The sequence below is a fragment of the Symphalangus syndactylus genome, chromosome 10 (genome assembly GCF_028878055.3).
Source record: "Symphalangus syndactylus isolate Jambi chromosome 10, NHGRI_mSymSyn1-v2.1_pri, whole genome shotgun sequence".
Classification (NCBI taxonomy): domain Eukaryota; kingdom Metazoa; phylum Chordata; class Mammalia; order Primates; family Hylobatidae; genus Symphalangus; species Symphalangus syndactylus.
Genome location: NC_072432.2, coordinates 84,171,017 through 84,187,741, shown reverse-complemented (window position 1 = coordinate 84,187,741; position 16,725 = coordinate 84,171,017). Strand labels below are relative to the sequence as shown.

The 16,725-nt window shown below is 39.5% G+C and overlaps 1 long non-coding RNA gene across 1 annotated transcript in view; it reads right to left on the bottom strand.

The window, feature by feature from the left end:
• Nucleotides 1-3,874: 3,874 nt before the first annotated feature.
• The window catches only part of LOC134731531 (uncharacterized), a 32,887-nt gene continuing 20,036 nt past the window's right edge, over nt 3,875-16,725 (bottom strand). The window contains exon 3 of the long non-coding RNA XR_010113879.1: nt 3,875-3,933. This is a non-coding gene — a long non-coding RNA (uncharacterized lncRNA). The remainder of the gene's footprint in view (nt 3,934-16,725) is intronic.

The following is a 16,725-nucleotide window of genomic DNA, read 5'->3' as shown; positions in this document are numbered from 1 at the left end:
CTTGAGTGTGATCCCCGTGTGGCCCTTCAGGGTGTGCGCAGCCCTCCTCTCCCAGGGTTTGATTTTATGGACATGGAGTAGAATGCACTCCTGTAGATCTCATCTGTCCAGTGCTGGATGTTTTGTGTACAACCCCAGAGCAGGAATCCCAATGAAGTGAATGGGAAGCCATTAAAACATGTGATTTGGCTTTGAGTGGGATTTTAGTTTGATGAGTGTACTAAATGGCATACAGGTGCAAGTTTGTCGCACAGAACATGGATTTCAGAAAGCTTTGAGATTCCCTTTATTACCATCATTACCTCCTACATTCAGGCATGGGCTTATGCTAACTCCCAGATGCCTTGGTATTTAAAACCTTTTGAATGGACATTGGATTTTCATCTCAGTAATTCTTTCACTTATACTAATAGTGTTCACTGTCTAACACAAAGTTAGAAATATTTTAACTGTTCATATGTATTATAATTTATCCTGAAATCAATTTGGACTATGTTAAACTCAATATCATAATCAGTACTAGATGCAAATACCATAGAAGGACGTTTATAGCAGCATTATTTGTAAGAGTCCCAAACTGGAATGTCCATGAAGAACCAACGTCTCAAGCAAAATGTCCATCAAGAGTAGAATGAATAAATAAACCAAGAAATATGTATAGAGTGGAATACTGTTCAGTGATGAAAATAAGCAGGGCCAGACGTGGTGGTTCACGCCTGTAATCCCAGCGCTTTGGGAGGCTGAGGTGGGCAGATCACTTGAGGTCAGGAGTTCAAGACCAGCTGACCAACATAGAGAAACCGTCTCTACTAAAAATACAAAATTAGCTGGGCGTGATGGTGCATGCCTGTAGTCCCAGCTATTCAGGAGGCTGAAGCAGGAGAATTGCTTGAACCCAGGAGACACAGGTTGCAGTGAGCTGAGACTGCACCATTGCACTCCAGCCTGAGCAACAAGAGGGAAACTCCGTCTCAAAAAAAAACAAAAAACAAAACAAAACAAAACAAAAAAAGAAAATAAGCAAAGTACAGCCACATTCAATAACTTAGATAAGTCTCACAAATATAATACTGACCAAAAGAACCAGATACCAAAGAAAACATATGTATGATTACATTTTATAAAATGTTGAGTCAAATTAATCTGTGGTATTTAATCATAGTAGCTACTTTGGGGAAAGAAGAATGAGGTAGCAATTAGGAAAATAAATGAAGGAGAGATTCTATGGGTGTGTTTAATGTTCAATTTTTTTTTTTTTTTTTGAGACAGAGTCTCACTCTGCCACCCAGCCTGGAGTGCAGTGGCGTGTACTTGGCTCACTGCAACCTCCACCTCCCACTTTCAAGTGATTCTGTTGCCTCAGCCTCTGGAGTAGGTGGGATTACAGGTGTGTACCACCACACCTGGCTAATTTTTGTGTTTTTAGTAGAGACAGAGTTTCTCCATGTTGGCCAGGCTGGTCTCGAACTCCTGACCTCAAGTGATCCAATTGCCTCAGCCTCCCAAAGTGCTGGGATTACAGGCGTGAGCCACCGCTTCTGGCCTTAATGTTCAATTCCTTGATCTGAGTGATGGTTTAATGAGAATATTCATTTTGTAATAATTCATTGTGTTGTACACTATTCTCTCTTTTCTGTATATTTCAATAAAAAGGACTTGTAGCAGTAAAAAAATCAATATCCATGTAACAATTATTTATTAAGTGCTTTCTATATGCTTAATATGAGGACAAGGTTTCTATGATGACCAAGACCATCATGGTCCCCTATAGTGTGTCAAGATGAGTATTGGTCACTAAAAATTATTGCCCTAGGAAGTAAGTGATAAAGCCCATAAGAAATGGAAGTGCAAACTGTTGCAAGGGTTCAAGGGAGGGCACGATCAGTTTTGGCTGGGTCATCAGGAGAGGTTTCATGGAAGAGGTGACACAGCAGGTGGGCCATGAAGGACAGGTGAAATTTATATATGTGGACATGGTAGAAGACTTTGCAGGTAGAGAAAATGGTACCCATAGGGTGAGTATAAGGTGAATGGGGAGAGTAGAAGGTCAAATGCTTTAGGGTGGCTGAAGCACAGGAAGATGGCGGGTAGTGATGGGAAATGAAAACAAAATCCAGTCCTGGAAGTCTCTTACGGTTAGGCTAAGAGTCAGGCTCCATCCTGAAGAGGGTGGAGTTTTAATGAAGGAGAAGTGAGCTTTAGGAAGATAAAAATAGCCACAATATGGCCATCAGATTTTAGGTGGCAAGAGCCAGCTATGGAAAGCCAGGTAAGAGACTGGCTACAATCCAGACCTGAGGTGTTAAGTGCTTGGATTCATGTACCCACAAGTGTGACAGAGAAAGGTGCTGAGTATGCACTTCGAAGGAGCAAGTGAGTCAAATGGATCTGATGTCTCAATCCCAGCTCTACCACTTTACTTATTTGTAAAACTAGGGGAAACTGGCTGGGTGTGGTGGCTCATGCCTATAACCCCAGCTCTTTGGGAGGCTGAGGCAGGCAGATCACCAGGTCAGGAGATCGAGACCAAGGTGAAACCCCATCTCTACTAAAAATACCAAAAATTAGCCGGGCATGGTGGCAGGCACCTGTAGTCCCAGCTACTCGGGAGGCTGAGGCAGGAGAATGGCGTGAACCCAGGAGGCAGAGCTTGCAGTGAGCCGAGATTGTGCCACTGCACTCCAGCCTCAGGGACAGAGCAAGACTCTGTCTCCAGAAAAAAAAAAAACTAGGGGAAACTAACATTTCCAAGCATTAGTTTTCTTCTTTGTAAAGTGGAGCTAACATAGAGTTGTGATAAGGGTTATGAATATCAGTGAATATAAAGGAGCAAGTACACTGCTCATAATAGCAAGCTGATAAATGGTAGTAGTCATTGCAATAATTATTACCTCAGTTTTCTTTGTGTCTAGTCTAAGTTAGATTCCTTTCACCCAGAAGTTGAACATCAACCTTTAAGTGTTGCAACCCCAATTTTGGGACTCCCCTCCAGGAGGTTCTTGGTTTTGCCTAGGAAGGACTTCAAAGGCGAGCCAGTGGTGAAAGGAATCAGCTTTATTGAGGGAGTAGTATTAGAGCTTCATGACTGCTGCTGCAGAGCAGGGCTACCCCATAGGCAGTGTGTCAAGAGTAGCAGCTCAGGGCAGTTCTACAGCCACATTTATACTCACTTTTAATTATGTGCAAATTAGGAGGCAGGCTATTCAGAAATTTCTAGAAAAAGGAGTGGTAACTTCCGGGTAGGGTTGTTTCCAGAAAATGAGTAAACTGTAATGATATTGGAAGGCCTGTCTTATAGAGCCAGTCTTCAATGTGGTCCAGAGCCGAGCCCTGCCTCTTGAGTTGAGTCCCACCTCCTACCCCATAAGGAGGCAATCTCTTTCAACAAATTGAAGCCCTCTTGAAATTCCTTCCAAACATAGTGTATAAAAGAAGACAAAAGAAAAGAAAAATGTGTGTGTGTGTGCGTGTGTGTGTGTGAATGTCTCACTGCAAATTCCCAGCATTAACAAATAAATAACCATGCTCTAGAAGTCAAAAACCATGATCAGGTCTTTAGGTGGACTAATCACCATCTTCCATCAAGTCCAAATGCAGCTTCAAGGTCATGAGTCACACCAGTGACTGCCCCCAACTAGAAGAGATAATTTTTTACAAGGGAAATTTTTATTTATTTATTTAACATGAGACACCACTCTGTCTGACTCAGAATGTGGTTAGCTTCTGTAACAAAATCCATGTAAATAGATCTCCCATGAGCCATTGCAAAGATTCTCAGCAACTTCATGCATAATGGAAGCTTATGTGAGTGTGGGTTGCCTCAGGCAGGCACCTTTTCAGATCTCCTTGGGCTTTCTCTTGTGATTTTTGTGTTCTCCCTCCTTCAGATGTTTGGGTTCCCTGAGTTCTCATCCCACAGAGATGATTTCAATCCTGGATTGAAGAGCCAGTCAAGAAAGAAAAAAAAAAAAAGAAAGTGAATATTTATTTTTCCCTTTGGAATTAATTTGTCTGACATAAAACTCACAAAATGGATGTCAAGAAAATAGGCTTAGCTTCACCAAAAACTGAAAAGTTGTCTGTATTTTAAAAGGTATCTTGTGAAAATGATAACTTTAGGCTGAAAGATTAATTTCCACAAAATATATTCTATTTATTGGTGTTTGTTATTTTACATTTTACATATTTATGACAATTAAACAGACTCAATTTAGTTCTGGTTTGGCTTAAATTTGGAATGAGTTTGATACATTATGTCTCTTCTCTGGAGGCCATTTATCTGATAGCCATATCAACCTAGAATTTAGGGGATAAACATCCCCCATCACTGTATACACAATTCTAACCAGCTTGGATATCTGGTTTCCCATGTTAGAGAAGATTAGAAGCAAGAGGGAAGCTAGAATTAGATGCATTGACAACTGTAAGCAATGTTAGCTGACAACCTGACACAGAGGGAAATAAGCACATCCATGAAAACACAAAACCTAAAGTTTGGAGTCATTACATGTAGGGCTAAATCAACAGCTACTGGCCTCCAAAGCATACTGAGCAATGTTTCAAGTAGTCGTCATACATACATCATAAAGTCATCATACATTTAAAAATGCTCTCCATTCAAAATGATTTAAATTGATTTCCACTGTTCCTGGGGGTAATATTCAGACATTTAAAATGTTTACTTATGTGTACAACACTTATTCTTCAATGTCAATGGATAAAAAAGATGTTAGTATATATTTATAAGTATGGCAGCATCTATCAGTTTCATTAGTTTGAAAAATATAAACACATTGTGAGAATTACTAAAGCATTTCTCTTTTAGGTCAATTTCCAATATAGAGCCTAACACTGATACTGTATTTCTTTTTATCTTTCTTTTTTTTTTTTTTTGAGATGGAGTCTCACTCTGTCGCCCATGCTGGAGTGCAGTGGTGTGATCTTGGTTCACTGAAACCTCCGCCTCCTGGGTTCAAGCAATTCTCCTGCCTCAGCCTCCCGTGTAGCTGGGATTATAGGCATGCACCACCATGCCCAGTTAATTTTTGTGTTTTTAGTAGGGATGGGGTTTTGCAATGTTGGTCAGGCTGGTTTCAAACTCCTGACCTCAAGCAATCATTCCCCCTTAGTCTCCCAAAGTGCTGGGATTACAGGCACGAGCCACTGTGCCTGGCCCCTAATATTGTATTTCTAAAATAACTCCATAGTAGTGTTTCTTGGAAAAGTGGTTGCAATAGAAGTTTTATAGAAAAAAAAAGGCCATGAAAGTTTAAGGTATATCACAAAATATATTACCTATATAAAAGGTTTTGAGATGTCCTATAATAAAGAAACATCCCTATTTTTGTTAGATTTAGTTTTTCTTAAACATTTGACCAATGAACCTTCTTCAATGTGAAAATTATCTACATTTTACAGTATTTGTCTTCTACCAATTGCACTTCTGAAAGTACTGGTCTCTGGAGATGGTGCCTGTATCAGTCAGGGATCCAGTAGGAAACAGATGTCAACTCAAAAGGGTTTGACTGATGTGAGTCTAACAAAGGGACTATTCTGAAGGTATGGCTAGAGGTAAGAGAACCAACAAGAATCCAGTGTTAACAGTGAGGGGAAACTGTTATCATCCATAGGCCTGAAGACCCAAAGGTAGGGCATAGCATTCCTGGGGCCTGAAGAGAGCTGAGATAGTGGAAGAGGAGCCGTTCATAGTAGCTGGAGCCAGTGGTATGCCTCTTGGGAAATGTTTAACAGCCTGCTCTTCAGGAGAAAAAAAAACCTACTTGTAATACTGATTTTTATGCAGTAAATCCTCCCACTGTGGACAATTTCAAGCTACCAATGTGGTCAGTGAACGTGGAGTTTGGAAGAGATGCAGAGTAGCACATCATTATGTATTTTGATCACACAGGTAGAGGTAAGGAACTTCAAAAGCATAGATAATATTAAAATGCAGTGAAATAATTAGGAAGTCATGGGTTTTGAATATTTGTTATTTTTAACATAATATATTTAATTGTACATATATATGCACTTTATTTTTTAATACTGACTATGTTTAGCAACTGGCCCACAAAATTACTGGAAATTTAACAAGCCACAGCAACAGCAAACCACTGGCTGTGGCCATAGAGGGAATAACCACTATCCAAACCAGAATTCCAAGAAGGATCCTGGGAAAGAGATACCAGGCCCTCTAATCTCTAACCAAGGAGCTGAGAGAACACTGCATCCATGAGAGTATGCTTTCTGCATGAGTCAGCCCCCAGGGTGCAGGGCGCCAGCAGTAAAGGGTAAAGAATGAATCTAGTGGGTGGAGATAAATGACAAATAACCATTGGAATTCCTAAATGTAAATGTTTGAGATTCAGGGTTAGGCTAGTTGTATGAGGATTCCCCTAAAGTACCTTTAAAAGTACATAATGAGGCAAAAATCACCAGGAATCTATTTTTTTTAATGCTCTTTAGGTGACTATGATATACAACAAGATTTGGAGTAAGCTCTTGCTTATATATGGCTCCCAAGTATTAGCGGTGCCACAAGTGACTGTTTTTCTTTTTATTTGAGCTTAACTGTTATCTAACTTGTCCATTTGAGAACATCTTCCTAGATTATCTCATTACTTCAGGAGGTGAGATAAATACAAGTGGTGGTTTTAGGATTCTAGGATTCAGATGGGAGTTGTACTTCAGCCAGGAGCTGGACAGGCTAGAGCCAGGACAGAGAAGAGACACTTAGGGAAATTAGAGCCCTCCCTAAGCAGCCAAGCAGAGTACAGTGGTCTTTCAGAGCTGAGGAGGCAGAGATCAGAATTTGGGGCAATTTAAATGGGTACAATCTGCAGAAGAGGTATCTTAGCATGAGCTATTATAACAAAATACTATCAACTGGGTGGTTCAAACAGAAATTTATCTCTCACAGTTCTGGAGGCTGGGAAGTCCAAGATCAAGGTGCCCACTGAGTCTGTTCCCCAGTGAGGGCTCTCTTCTTGGTTTGCAAATGGTCGCCTTCTTGCTGTGTCCTCACATGGCATAGAGAGATGGAGATTGCTAATCTTTCTTCCTCTTCTTCTAAGGACACTAATCGCATTATGAGGCACCCCACCCTCATGACCTCATGTAAATCTAATTACTTCCCAAAGGCCTCAACTCCAAATAACATCACAATGGGGGTTAGGAATTCAATCTATTAATTTTAGAGGGACACAAACATTCAGCCCATAACAAGAGCACAGCAGAGAAGAAGGACCTGTGCAGAGGAAGAGCCCAGGAGTTCTGTGGTTCTGTGGATTTCATCCATGAGTTTTTGACTGAGGTCTAGTATATACAGGCAAGGGGAAGACTTTCCAGAGAGTGGTTACTAAAGGATTGATAGAGGAAAAGAGATCATAGAGATCAAGCAGTCCTGGAGGATGGGAATAGTAGCTCAGCTGCAGAGAAGAGATCTTGTTTTGTTAACACCTCTCTAACAACCTGGGCATTCAGCTGAGACATCAAAAAGCACATGGCTTAGGGGTAAGTACTTTCTCTCTTAGCCTCCTCAGCAGAGTTCCAAGAGAGAATTAAGGCCTAACACCCTAAGGAATCCATTGAATATAATGAATTAACTTCTTTCCTGCGCCATCTAGAACAAGGGTCAGCAAATTTAAATGGGCCAGATAGTACATTTTTTGTAGACTTCCAGTCCAAGAGGCAAAACCTAGACTATTACATAAGCACTTAAACTGTATAACCATTTACAAATGTAAAAACTATTCTTAGCTCATGGGTCACACAAAAATAGGAGATGGGCTGGACAGGGACCAAAGGCAATAGGATATAAAGTGAGTCTTGGTGAACAGATGGTAAGTTAGTGACAGAAATATAATAGGAAAGGGTATTCGTTGACAGAAAAATATATTTAAAGGGCACAGACATGGATAAGGGCTAGGAGCGAGCGGGATGGAACAAACAAGGACACTATGGCTGGAACAAGAGTTAGTTGCCGGAAGCAGAGGCTCAGAGGTAAGCTGGATAAAAAATTATATGGGATGCCAGAGTTAGTATGAAGTGGAAATAAACTTCCACATTTCTGGTTGGATTGTTGATTTCCCACCTCTTAAAGTTAACTCTTAGTTTTCCTTCTCAAAATTTTCTTCCCATCACGTATCTATTTTAGTAATGACATCATTGTCTATTCTGTTATTTATGTTATTATGAAGGACTCCTAAATTCTTCACTTCTCATCACTCTATAGTCAAATTAGAAAGATTCACGTTTATCCATCTTCACTGTCACCACCCAAACTCCACGTACTGCATCTCTCTAACTCAACTACTTTGCTAACATCCTGTTTCCATTTTGTTTCTCTTGCATCCATCCTTCACAGAGTAGCCACAATAATTATTTAAAAACATAAATTGCAGTCTGTTTCTTTCCTATGTAGTACCCTTCAATGTTTTCTCCTTTTGCATAGAGTAAAATCCAAGCTCTGTAATTGTTCTTCACACACTCGTGTATGTTCTCAGCACATGCTTTCCTCTCCCACTAAATCTCATATGTCCCCAGTGCTGTCCTCCCTCAAGCTCTCTGGTCTTCTTCTGGTTTTCCCAGGTACATTTGTCAATAGCATTCCCTTCTTGGGTCTTCCCCCTTCTCCTCACATAGCTAGATTCTTTTCATAGTCTTTTCCTTCAAGTTTCATCACAAAGTCACATTCTCAGAGAGACCTTCTTTGAACATTAATTGTCTATAGCGATTCACTGGGTTTGTTTTTTAATTTTAAAAAAAGTTCTTACTTGTCGTTGTCAAATAAAAACAACACAAACCTGCATAAAAAAATTACTTAATGAATCACTATATAGTGAACACCATCGCAACCACAAACCAGCTGAAGAAATAGACCATTGACAGCCTCCCAGAATCCTTTTCACTGGCCCTGTACCCAACACAGTCCTCTCTCACACCACTAAAGTAACTGTTATAATTGCTTCCTCACATTTCTCTATAATTTCATCACTCAAGTCCTCATCCCTAAACATTATAGCCTTGTCCATTCCTTTGTTTAACTTGATATGTCTTTTAATTCTCTTTATTTACAGTTCCTTTTTTTATTAACATTTTTAAAACTTCAACAAATTAAGGAACAATTTACATATGATAAAGTTCATGAATTTCCGATGTATAGTTCTATGAGCTTTGACAAATGTATATACCTATGCAACTGCCATTCCAATCAAAACATAGCGTGTCTCATCTCTCCAGAAAGTTCCGCCTTGCCCATTCCAGTCAGTTGCCTCCCCTACAGGCAACCACTGTTCTAATCTTTACTATTCTTTCTGTTTATCTCATCCTAGAAGTGTGTGTAAAAGAAACCACACAGTATGGACTCTTTTGTGTCTAATATCTTTCACGCAGCATGTTTTTGGGATGCATCTCTGTTGTTTTGTGTATCAGTACTTTTTTTCTTCATATTGCTGAGTAGTCTTCCATTTATGAATATACAATAATTTGTTCATTCTTCTGTGCATAAACATTTGGGCTATTTTTAGTTTTTGACTATTGTTAATAAAGCCATTATAAATATTCTTGTAAAAACGTACATTTACAATATTATTTAACACCCAGAAATGACTTAAATATCCAACAATAAGGGATTGGTTAAGCCAATCTTAATATAATAATTCGAAAGTATGAAATCATTTAAAATTCTGTTTACTAAGAATTTTTCAAGGGACACAAAATATTTATAATAGAAGGTTAAAGGCAAAAAGTAGAATGCAACTTTTTTTGCAATATTATTCTCAACTCCGTTAAATATATGCTTATGCATATATGAATATATATTTTATATAAATGTGAATGAAAACTCACCAAAATATTAATGAGACTTTTCTTAAATGGTTTGGTTACTGGTGGCTTTAGTTTTATTCTTTATATTTCTTTGTATTTTCTCAGCTATTCCCAATCAGAATATTATTGTAAGAAGTTATGGGGTGGAGCCAAGATGGCCGAATAGGAACAGCTCCAGTCTACAGCAACCAGTGTGAGCAACACAGAAGACGGGTGATTTCTGCATTTCCATCTGAGGTACCAGGTTCATCTCACTAGGGAGTGCCAGACAGTGGGTGCAGGACAGTGGGTGCAGCACACTGTGCACAAGCCGAAGCAGGGCAAGGCATTGCCTCACTTGGGAAGTGCAAGGGGTCAGGGAGTTCCCTTTCCTAGTCAAAGAAAGGGGAGGACGGATAGCACCTGGAAAATCGGGTCACTCCCACCCTAATACTGCGCTTTTCCGACGGGCTTAAAAAATGGCACACCAGGAGATTATATCCTACCCCTGGCGCAGAGGGTCCTATGCCCACAGAGTCTCGCTGATTGCTAGCACAGCAGTCTGAGATCAAACTGCAAGGTGGCAGCGAGGCTGGGGGAGGGGTGCCTGTCCCTGTCTGACAGCTTTGAAGAGAGTAGTGGTTCTCCCAGCACGCAGCTGGAGATCTGAGAACGGGCAGACTGCCTCCTCTAGTGGGTCCCTGACCCCTGACCCCTGAGCAGCCTAACTGGGAGGCACCCCCCAGTAGGGGCAGACTGACACCTCACATGGCTGGGTACTCCTCTGAGACAAAACTTCCAGAGGAACGATCAGACAGCAGCATTCACAGTTCACGAAAATCCACTGTTCTGCAGCCAGCGCTCCTGATACCCAGGCAAAGAGGGTCTGGAGTGGACCTCTAGCAAACTCCAACAGACCTGCAGCTGAGGGTCCTGTCTGTTAGAAGAAAAACTAACAAACAGAAAGGACATCTACAAAAACCCATCTGTACATCACCATCATCAAAGACCAAAAGTAGATAAAACAACAAAAATGGGGAAAAAATGGAGCAGAAAAACTGGAAACTCTAAAAAGCAGAGCACCTCTCCTCCTCCAAACGAACGCAGTTCCTCACCAGCAATGGAACAAAGCTGGACGGAGAATGACTTTGACAAGTTGAGAGAAGAAGGCTTCAGATGATCGAACTACTCCGAGCTTCAGGAGGAAATTCAAACCAATGGCAAAGAAGTTAAAAACTTTGAAAAAAAATTAAATGAGTGGATAACTAGAATAATGAATGCAGAGAAGTGCTTAAAGGAGCTGGTGGAGCTGAAAGCCAAGGCTCGAGAACTATGTGAAGAATGCAGAAGCCTCAGTAACCAATGCGATCAACTGGAAGAAAGGGTATCAGTGACGGAAGATGAAATGAATGAAATGAAGCGAGAAGGGAAGTTTAGAGAAAAAAGAATAAAAAGAAACAATCAAAGCCTCCAAGAAATATGGGACTATGGGAAAGACAAAATCTACGTCTGATTGGTGTACCTGAAAGTGACGGGGAGAATGGAACCAAGTTGGAAAACACTCTGCAGGATATTATCCAGGAGAACTTCCCCAATCTAGCAAGGCAGGCCAGCATTCAGATTCAGGAAATACAGAGAACGCCACAAAGATACTCCTCGAGAAGAGCAACTCCAAGACACACAATTGTCAGATTCACCAAAGTTGAAATGAAGGAAAAAATGTTCAGAGCAGCCAGAGAGAAAGGTTGGGTTACCCACAAAGGGAAGTCCATCAGACTAACAGCTGATCTCTCGGCAGAAACTCTACAAGCCAGAAGAGAGTGGGGGCTGATATTCAACATTCTTAAAGAAAAGAATTTTCAACCCAGAATTTCATATCCAGCCCAACTAAGCTTCATAAGTGAAGGAGAAATAAAATCCTTTACAGACAAGCAAATGCTGAGAGATTTTGTCACCACCAGGCCTGCCCTAAAAGAGCTCCTGAAGGGAGCACTAAATATGGAAAGGAACTGGTACCAGCCACTGCAAAATCATGCCAAATTGTAAAGACCATCAAGGCTAGGAAGAAACTGCATCAACTAACGAGCAAAATAACCAACTAACATCATGATGACAGGATCAAATTCACACATAACAATATTAACTTTAAATGTAAATGGACTAAATGCTCCAACTAAAAGACACAGACTGGCAAATTGGATAAAGAGTCAAGACCCATCAGTGTGGTGTATTCAGGAAACCGATCTCACGTGCAGAGACACACATAGGCTCAAAATAAAAGGATGGAGAAAGATCTACCAAGCAAATGGAAAACAAAAAAAGGCAGGGGTTGCAATCCTAGTCTCTGATAAAATAGACTTTAAACCAAAAAAGATCAAAAGAGACAAAGAAGGCCATTACATAATGGTAAAGGGATCAATTCAACAAGAAGAGCTAACTATCCTAAATATAGATGCACCTAATACAGGAGCACCCAGATTCATAAAGCAAGTCCTGAGTGACCTACAAAGAGACTTAGACTCCCACACAATAATAATAGGAGACTTTAACACCCCACTGTCAACATTAGACAGATCAATGAGACAGAAAGTTAACAAGGATATCCAGGAATTGAACTCAGCTCTGCACCAAGCAGATCTAATAGACATCTACAGAACTCTCCACCCCAAATCAACAGAATATACATTTTTTTCAGCACCACACCACACCTATCCCAAAATCGACCACATAGTTGGAAGTAAAGCTCTCCTCAGCAAATGTAAAAGAACAGAAATTATAACAAACTGTCTCTCAGACCACAGTGCAATCAAACTAGAACTCAGGATTAAGAAACTCACTCAAAACCGCTCAACTACATGGAAACTGAACAACCTGCTCCTGAATGACTACTGGGTACATAACGAAATGAAGGCAGAAATAAAGATGTTCTTTGAAACCAACGAGAAAAAAGACACAACATACCAGAATCTCTGGGACACATTCAAAGTAGTGTGTAGAGGGAAATTTATAGCACTAAATGCCCACAAGAGAAAGCAGAAAAGATCCAAAATTGACACCCTAACATCACAATTAAAAGAACTAGAAAAGCAAGAGCAAACACATTCAAAAGCTAGCAGAAGGCAAGAAATAACTAAAATCAGAGCAGAACTGAAGGAAATAGAGACACAAAAAACCCTTCAAAAAATTAATGAATCCAGGAGCTGGTTTTTTGAAAAGATCAACAAAATTGATAGACCGCTAGCAAGACTAATAAAGAAGAAAAGAGAGAAGAATCAAATAGATGCAATAAAAAATGATAAAGTGGATATCACCACCAATCCCACAGAAATACAAACTACCATCAGAGAATACTACAAACACCTCTATGCAAATAAACTAGAAAATCTAGAAGAAATGGGTAAATTCCTCGACACATACACCCTCCCAAGACTAAACCAGGAAGAAGTTGAATCTCTGAATAGACCAATAACAGGCTCTGAAATTGTGGCAATAATCAATAGCTTACCAACCAAAAAGAGTCCAGGACCAGATGGATTCACAGCCAAATTCTACCAGAGGTACAAGGAGGAACTGGTACCATTCCTTCTGAAACTATTCGAATCAATAGAAAAAGAGGGAATCCTCCCTAACTCACTTTATGAGGCCAGCATCATCCTGATACCAAAGCCAGGCAGAGACACAACCAAAAAAGAGAATTTGAGACCAATATCCTTGATGAACATTGATGCAAAAATCCTCAATGAAATACTGGCAAACCGAATCCAGCAGCACATCAAAAAGCTTATACACCATGATCAAGTGGGCTTCATCCCCGGGATGCAAGGCTGGTTCAACATATGCAAATCAATAAATGTAATCCAGCATGTAAACAGAACCAAAGACAAAAACCACATGATTATCTCAATAGATGCAGAAAAGGCGTTTGACAAAATTCAACAACCCTTCATGTTAAAAGCGCTCAATAAATTAAGTATTGATGGGACATATCTCAAAATAATAAGAGCTATCTATGACAAACCCACAGCCAATATTATACTGAATGGGCAAAAACTGGAAGCATTCCCTTTGAAAATGGGCACAAGACGGGGATGCCCTCTCTCACCACTCCTATTCAACATAGTGTTAGAAGTTCTGGCCAGGGTAATCAGGCAGGAGAAGGAAATAAAGGGTATTCAATTAGGAAAAGAGGAAGTCAAATTGTCCCTGTTTGCAGATGACATGATTGTATATCTAGAAAACCCCATTGTCTCAGCCCAAAATCTCCTTAAGCTGATAAGCAACTTCAGCAAAGTCTCAGGATACAAAATCAATGTACAAAAATCACAAGCATTCTTATACAGCAATCACAGACAAACAGAGAGGCAAATCATGAGTGAACTCTCATTTACAATTGCTTCAAAGAGAATAAAATACCTAGGAATTCAACTCACAAGGGACGTGAAGGACCTCTTCAAGGAGAACTACAAACCACTGCTCAATGAAATAAAAGAGGATACAAACAAATGGAAGAACATTCCATGCTTATGGGTTGGAAGAATCAATATCGTGAAAATGGCCATACTGCCCAAGGTAATTTATAGATTCAATGCCATCCCCATCAAGCTACCAATGACTTTTTTCACAGAATTGGAAAAAACTATTTTAAAGTTCATATGGAACCAAAAAAGAGCCCGCATCACCAAGTCAATCCTAAGCCAAAAGAACAAAGCTGGAGGCATCACACAACCTGACTTCAAACTATACTTCAAGGCTACAGTAACCAAAACAGTATGGTACTGGTACCAAAACAGAGACATAGATCAATGGAACAGAACAGAGCCCTCAGATATAACGCCGCATATCTACAACCATCTGATCTTTGACAAACCTGACAAAAACAATCAATGGAGAAAGGATTCCTTATTTAATAAATGGTGCTGGGAAAACTGGCTAGCCATATGTAGAAAGCTGAAACTGGATCCCTTCCTTACACCTTATACAAAAATTAATTCAAGATGGATTAAAGATTTAAATGTTAGATCTAAAACCATAAAAACCCTAGAAGAAAACCTAGGCATTACCATTCAGGACATAGGCATGGGCAAGGACTTCATGTCTAAAACACCAAAAGCAATGGCAACAAAAGCCAAAATTGACAAATGGGATCTAATGAAACTAAAGAGCTTCTGCACAGCAAAAGAAACTACCATCAAAGTGAACAGGCAACCTACAAAATGGGAGAAAATTTTTGCAACCTACTCATCTGACAAAGGGCTAATATTCAGAATCTACAATGAACTCAAACAAATTTACAAGAAAAAAACAAATGACCCCATCAAAAAGTGGGCGAAGGACATGAACAGACACTTCTCAAAAGAAGACATTTATGCAGCCAAAAAACACTTGAAAAAATGCTCATCATCACTGGCCATCAGAGAAATGCAAATCAAAATCACAATGAGATACCATCTCACACCAGTTAGAATGGCCATCATTAAAAAGTCAGGAAGCAATAGGTGCTGGAGAGGATGTGGAGAAATAGGAACACTCTTACACTGTTGGTGGGACTGTAAACTAGTTCAACCATTGTGGAAGTCAGTGTGGCGATTCCTCAGGGATCTAGAACTAGAAATACCATTTGACCCAGCAATCCCATTACTGGCTATATACCCAAAGGACTATAAATCATGCTGCTATAAAGACACATGCACAAGTATGTTTATTGCGGCACTATTCACAATAGCAAAGACTTGGAACCAACCCAAATGTCCAACAACAATAGACTGGATTAAGAAAATGTGGCACATACACACCATGGAATACTATGCAGCCATAAAAAAATGATGAGTTCATGTCCTCTGTAGGGACATGGATGAAGCTGGAAACCATCAATCTCAGCAAACTATCGCAAGGACAAAAAACCAAACACCGCATGTTCTCACTCATAGGTGGGAATTGAACAATGAGAACACAGGGACACAGGAAGGGGAACATCACACTCTGGGGACTGTTGTGGGGTGGGGGGACGGGGGAGGGATAGCATTAAGAGATATACCTAATGCCAAATGACGAGTTAATGGGTGCAGCACACCAACATGGCACATGTATACATAGGTAACAAACCTGCACATTGTGCACATGTACCCTAAAACTTAAAGTATAATAATAATAAAATTTAAAAAAAGAAAAATAAAAGAACGATTTTAAATTATACAAAGTTTACTTACAAGCATTTATCTCATTTATATGTACCCAATTTTCCCATTTTTAGCAGTTTATTTAGATTACTTCTGAAAATGGAGATATTACAGAACTTAAAGTTATTTCCCTACTAACCATTATTAAAGCCTGTGCTTATTAAGTGTTTAAGAACACATATGGGCATTTTGTTGATAGCTCAGAAGATTTAGCTGTTTTCATCGAACTAGTAAGTCTCATTCATATATATATATATATATATATATATATATATACACTCACCACTTTATGAAAGATGGCTGGATCCACACTATTCTTTGGTGAAACCGGAAACGGTTTACATGGCTAAACTTTCTTAGCTCCAATATATAATGCAACAAAAGCTATGAATTAAAATTTGGGTAAGCAAACAAAAAAGTTATAATATACATATTATCTATAAATATACATTTACAGATAACTATGGTAGTTTTATAAGTTATAAATATTATTTAAAAATAAAAATGCTGTAAGGGAAATTTGTATTTAGCTATAATACAAAAAAATAGTATATTAGCTACTTGGCTAAATGGCTAAATGACAGAGCCATTTTAACCCAAAGTTACACTGAATGAATATTTTACTTCTGGGATCCTGATGTTTCTTTGGCACCACTGTCTACAAACCCAAAACAGGATATGTAAGGAGGTTGTTAGCATTTGTGAAAACATTTACAACAGTAAAACAAACACACATAGAAAC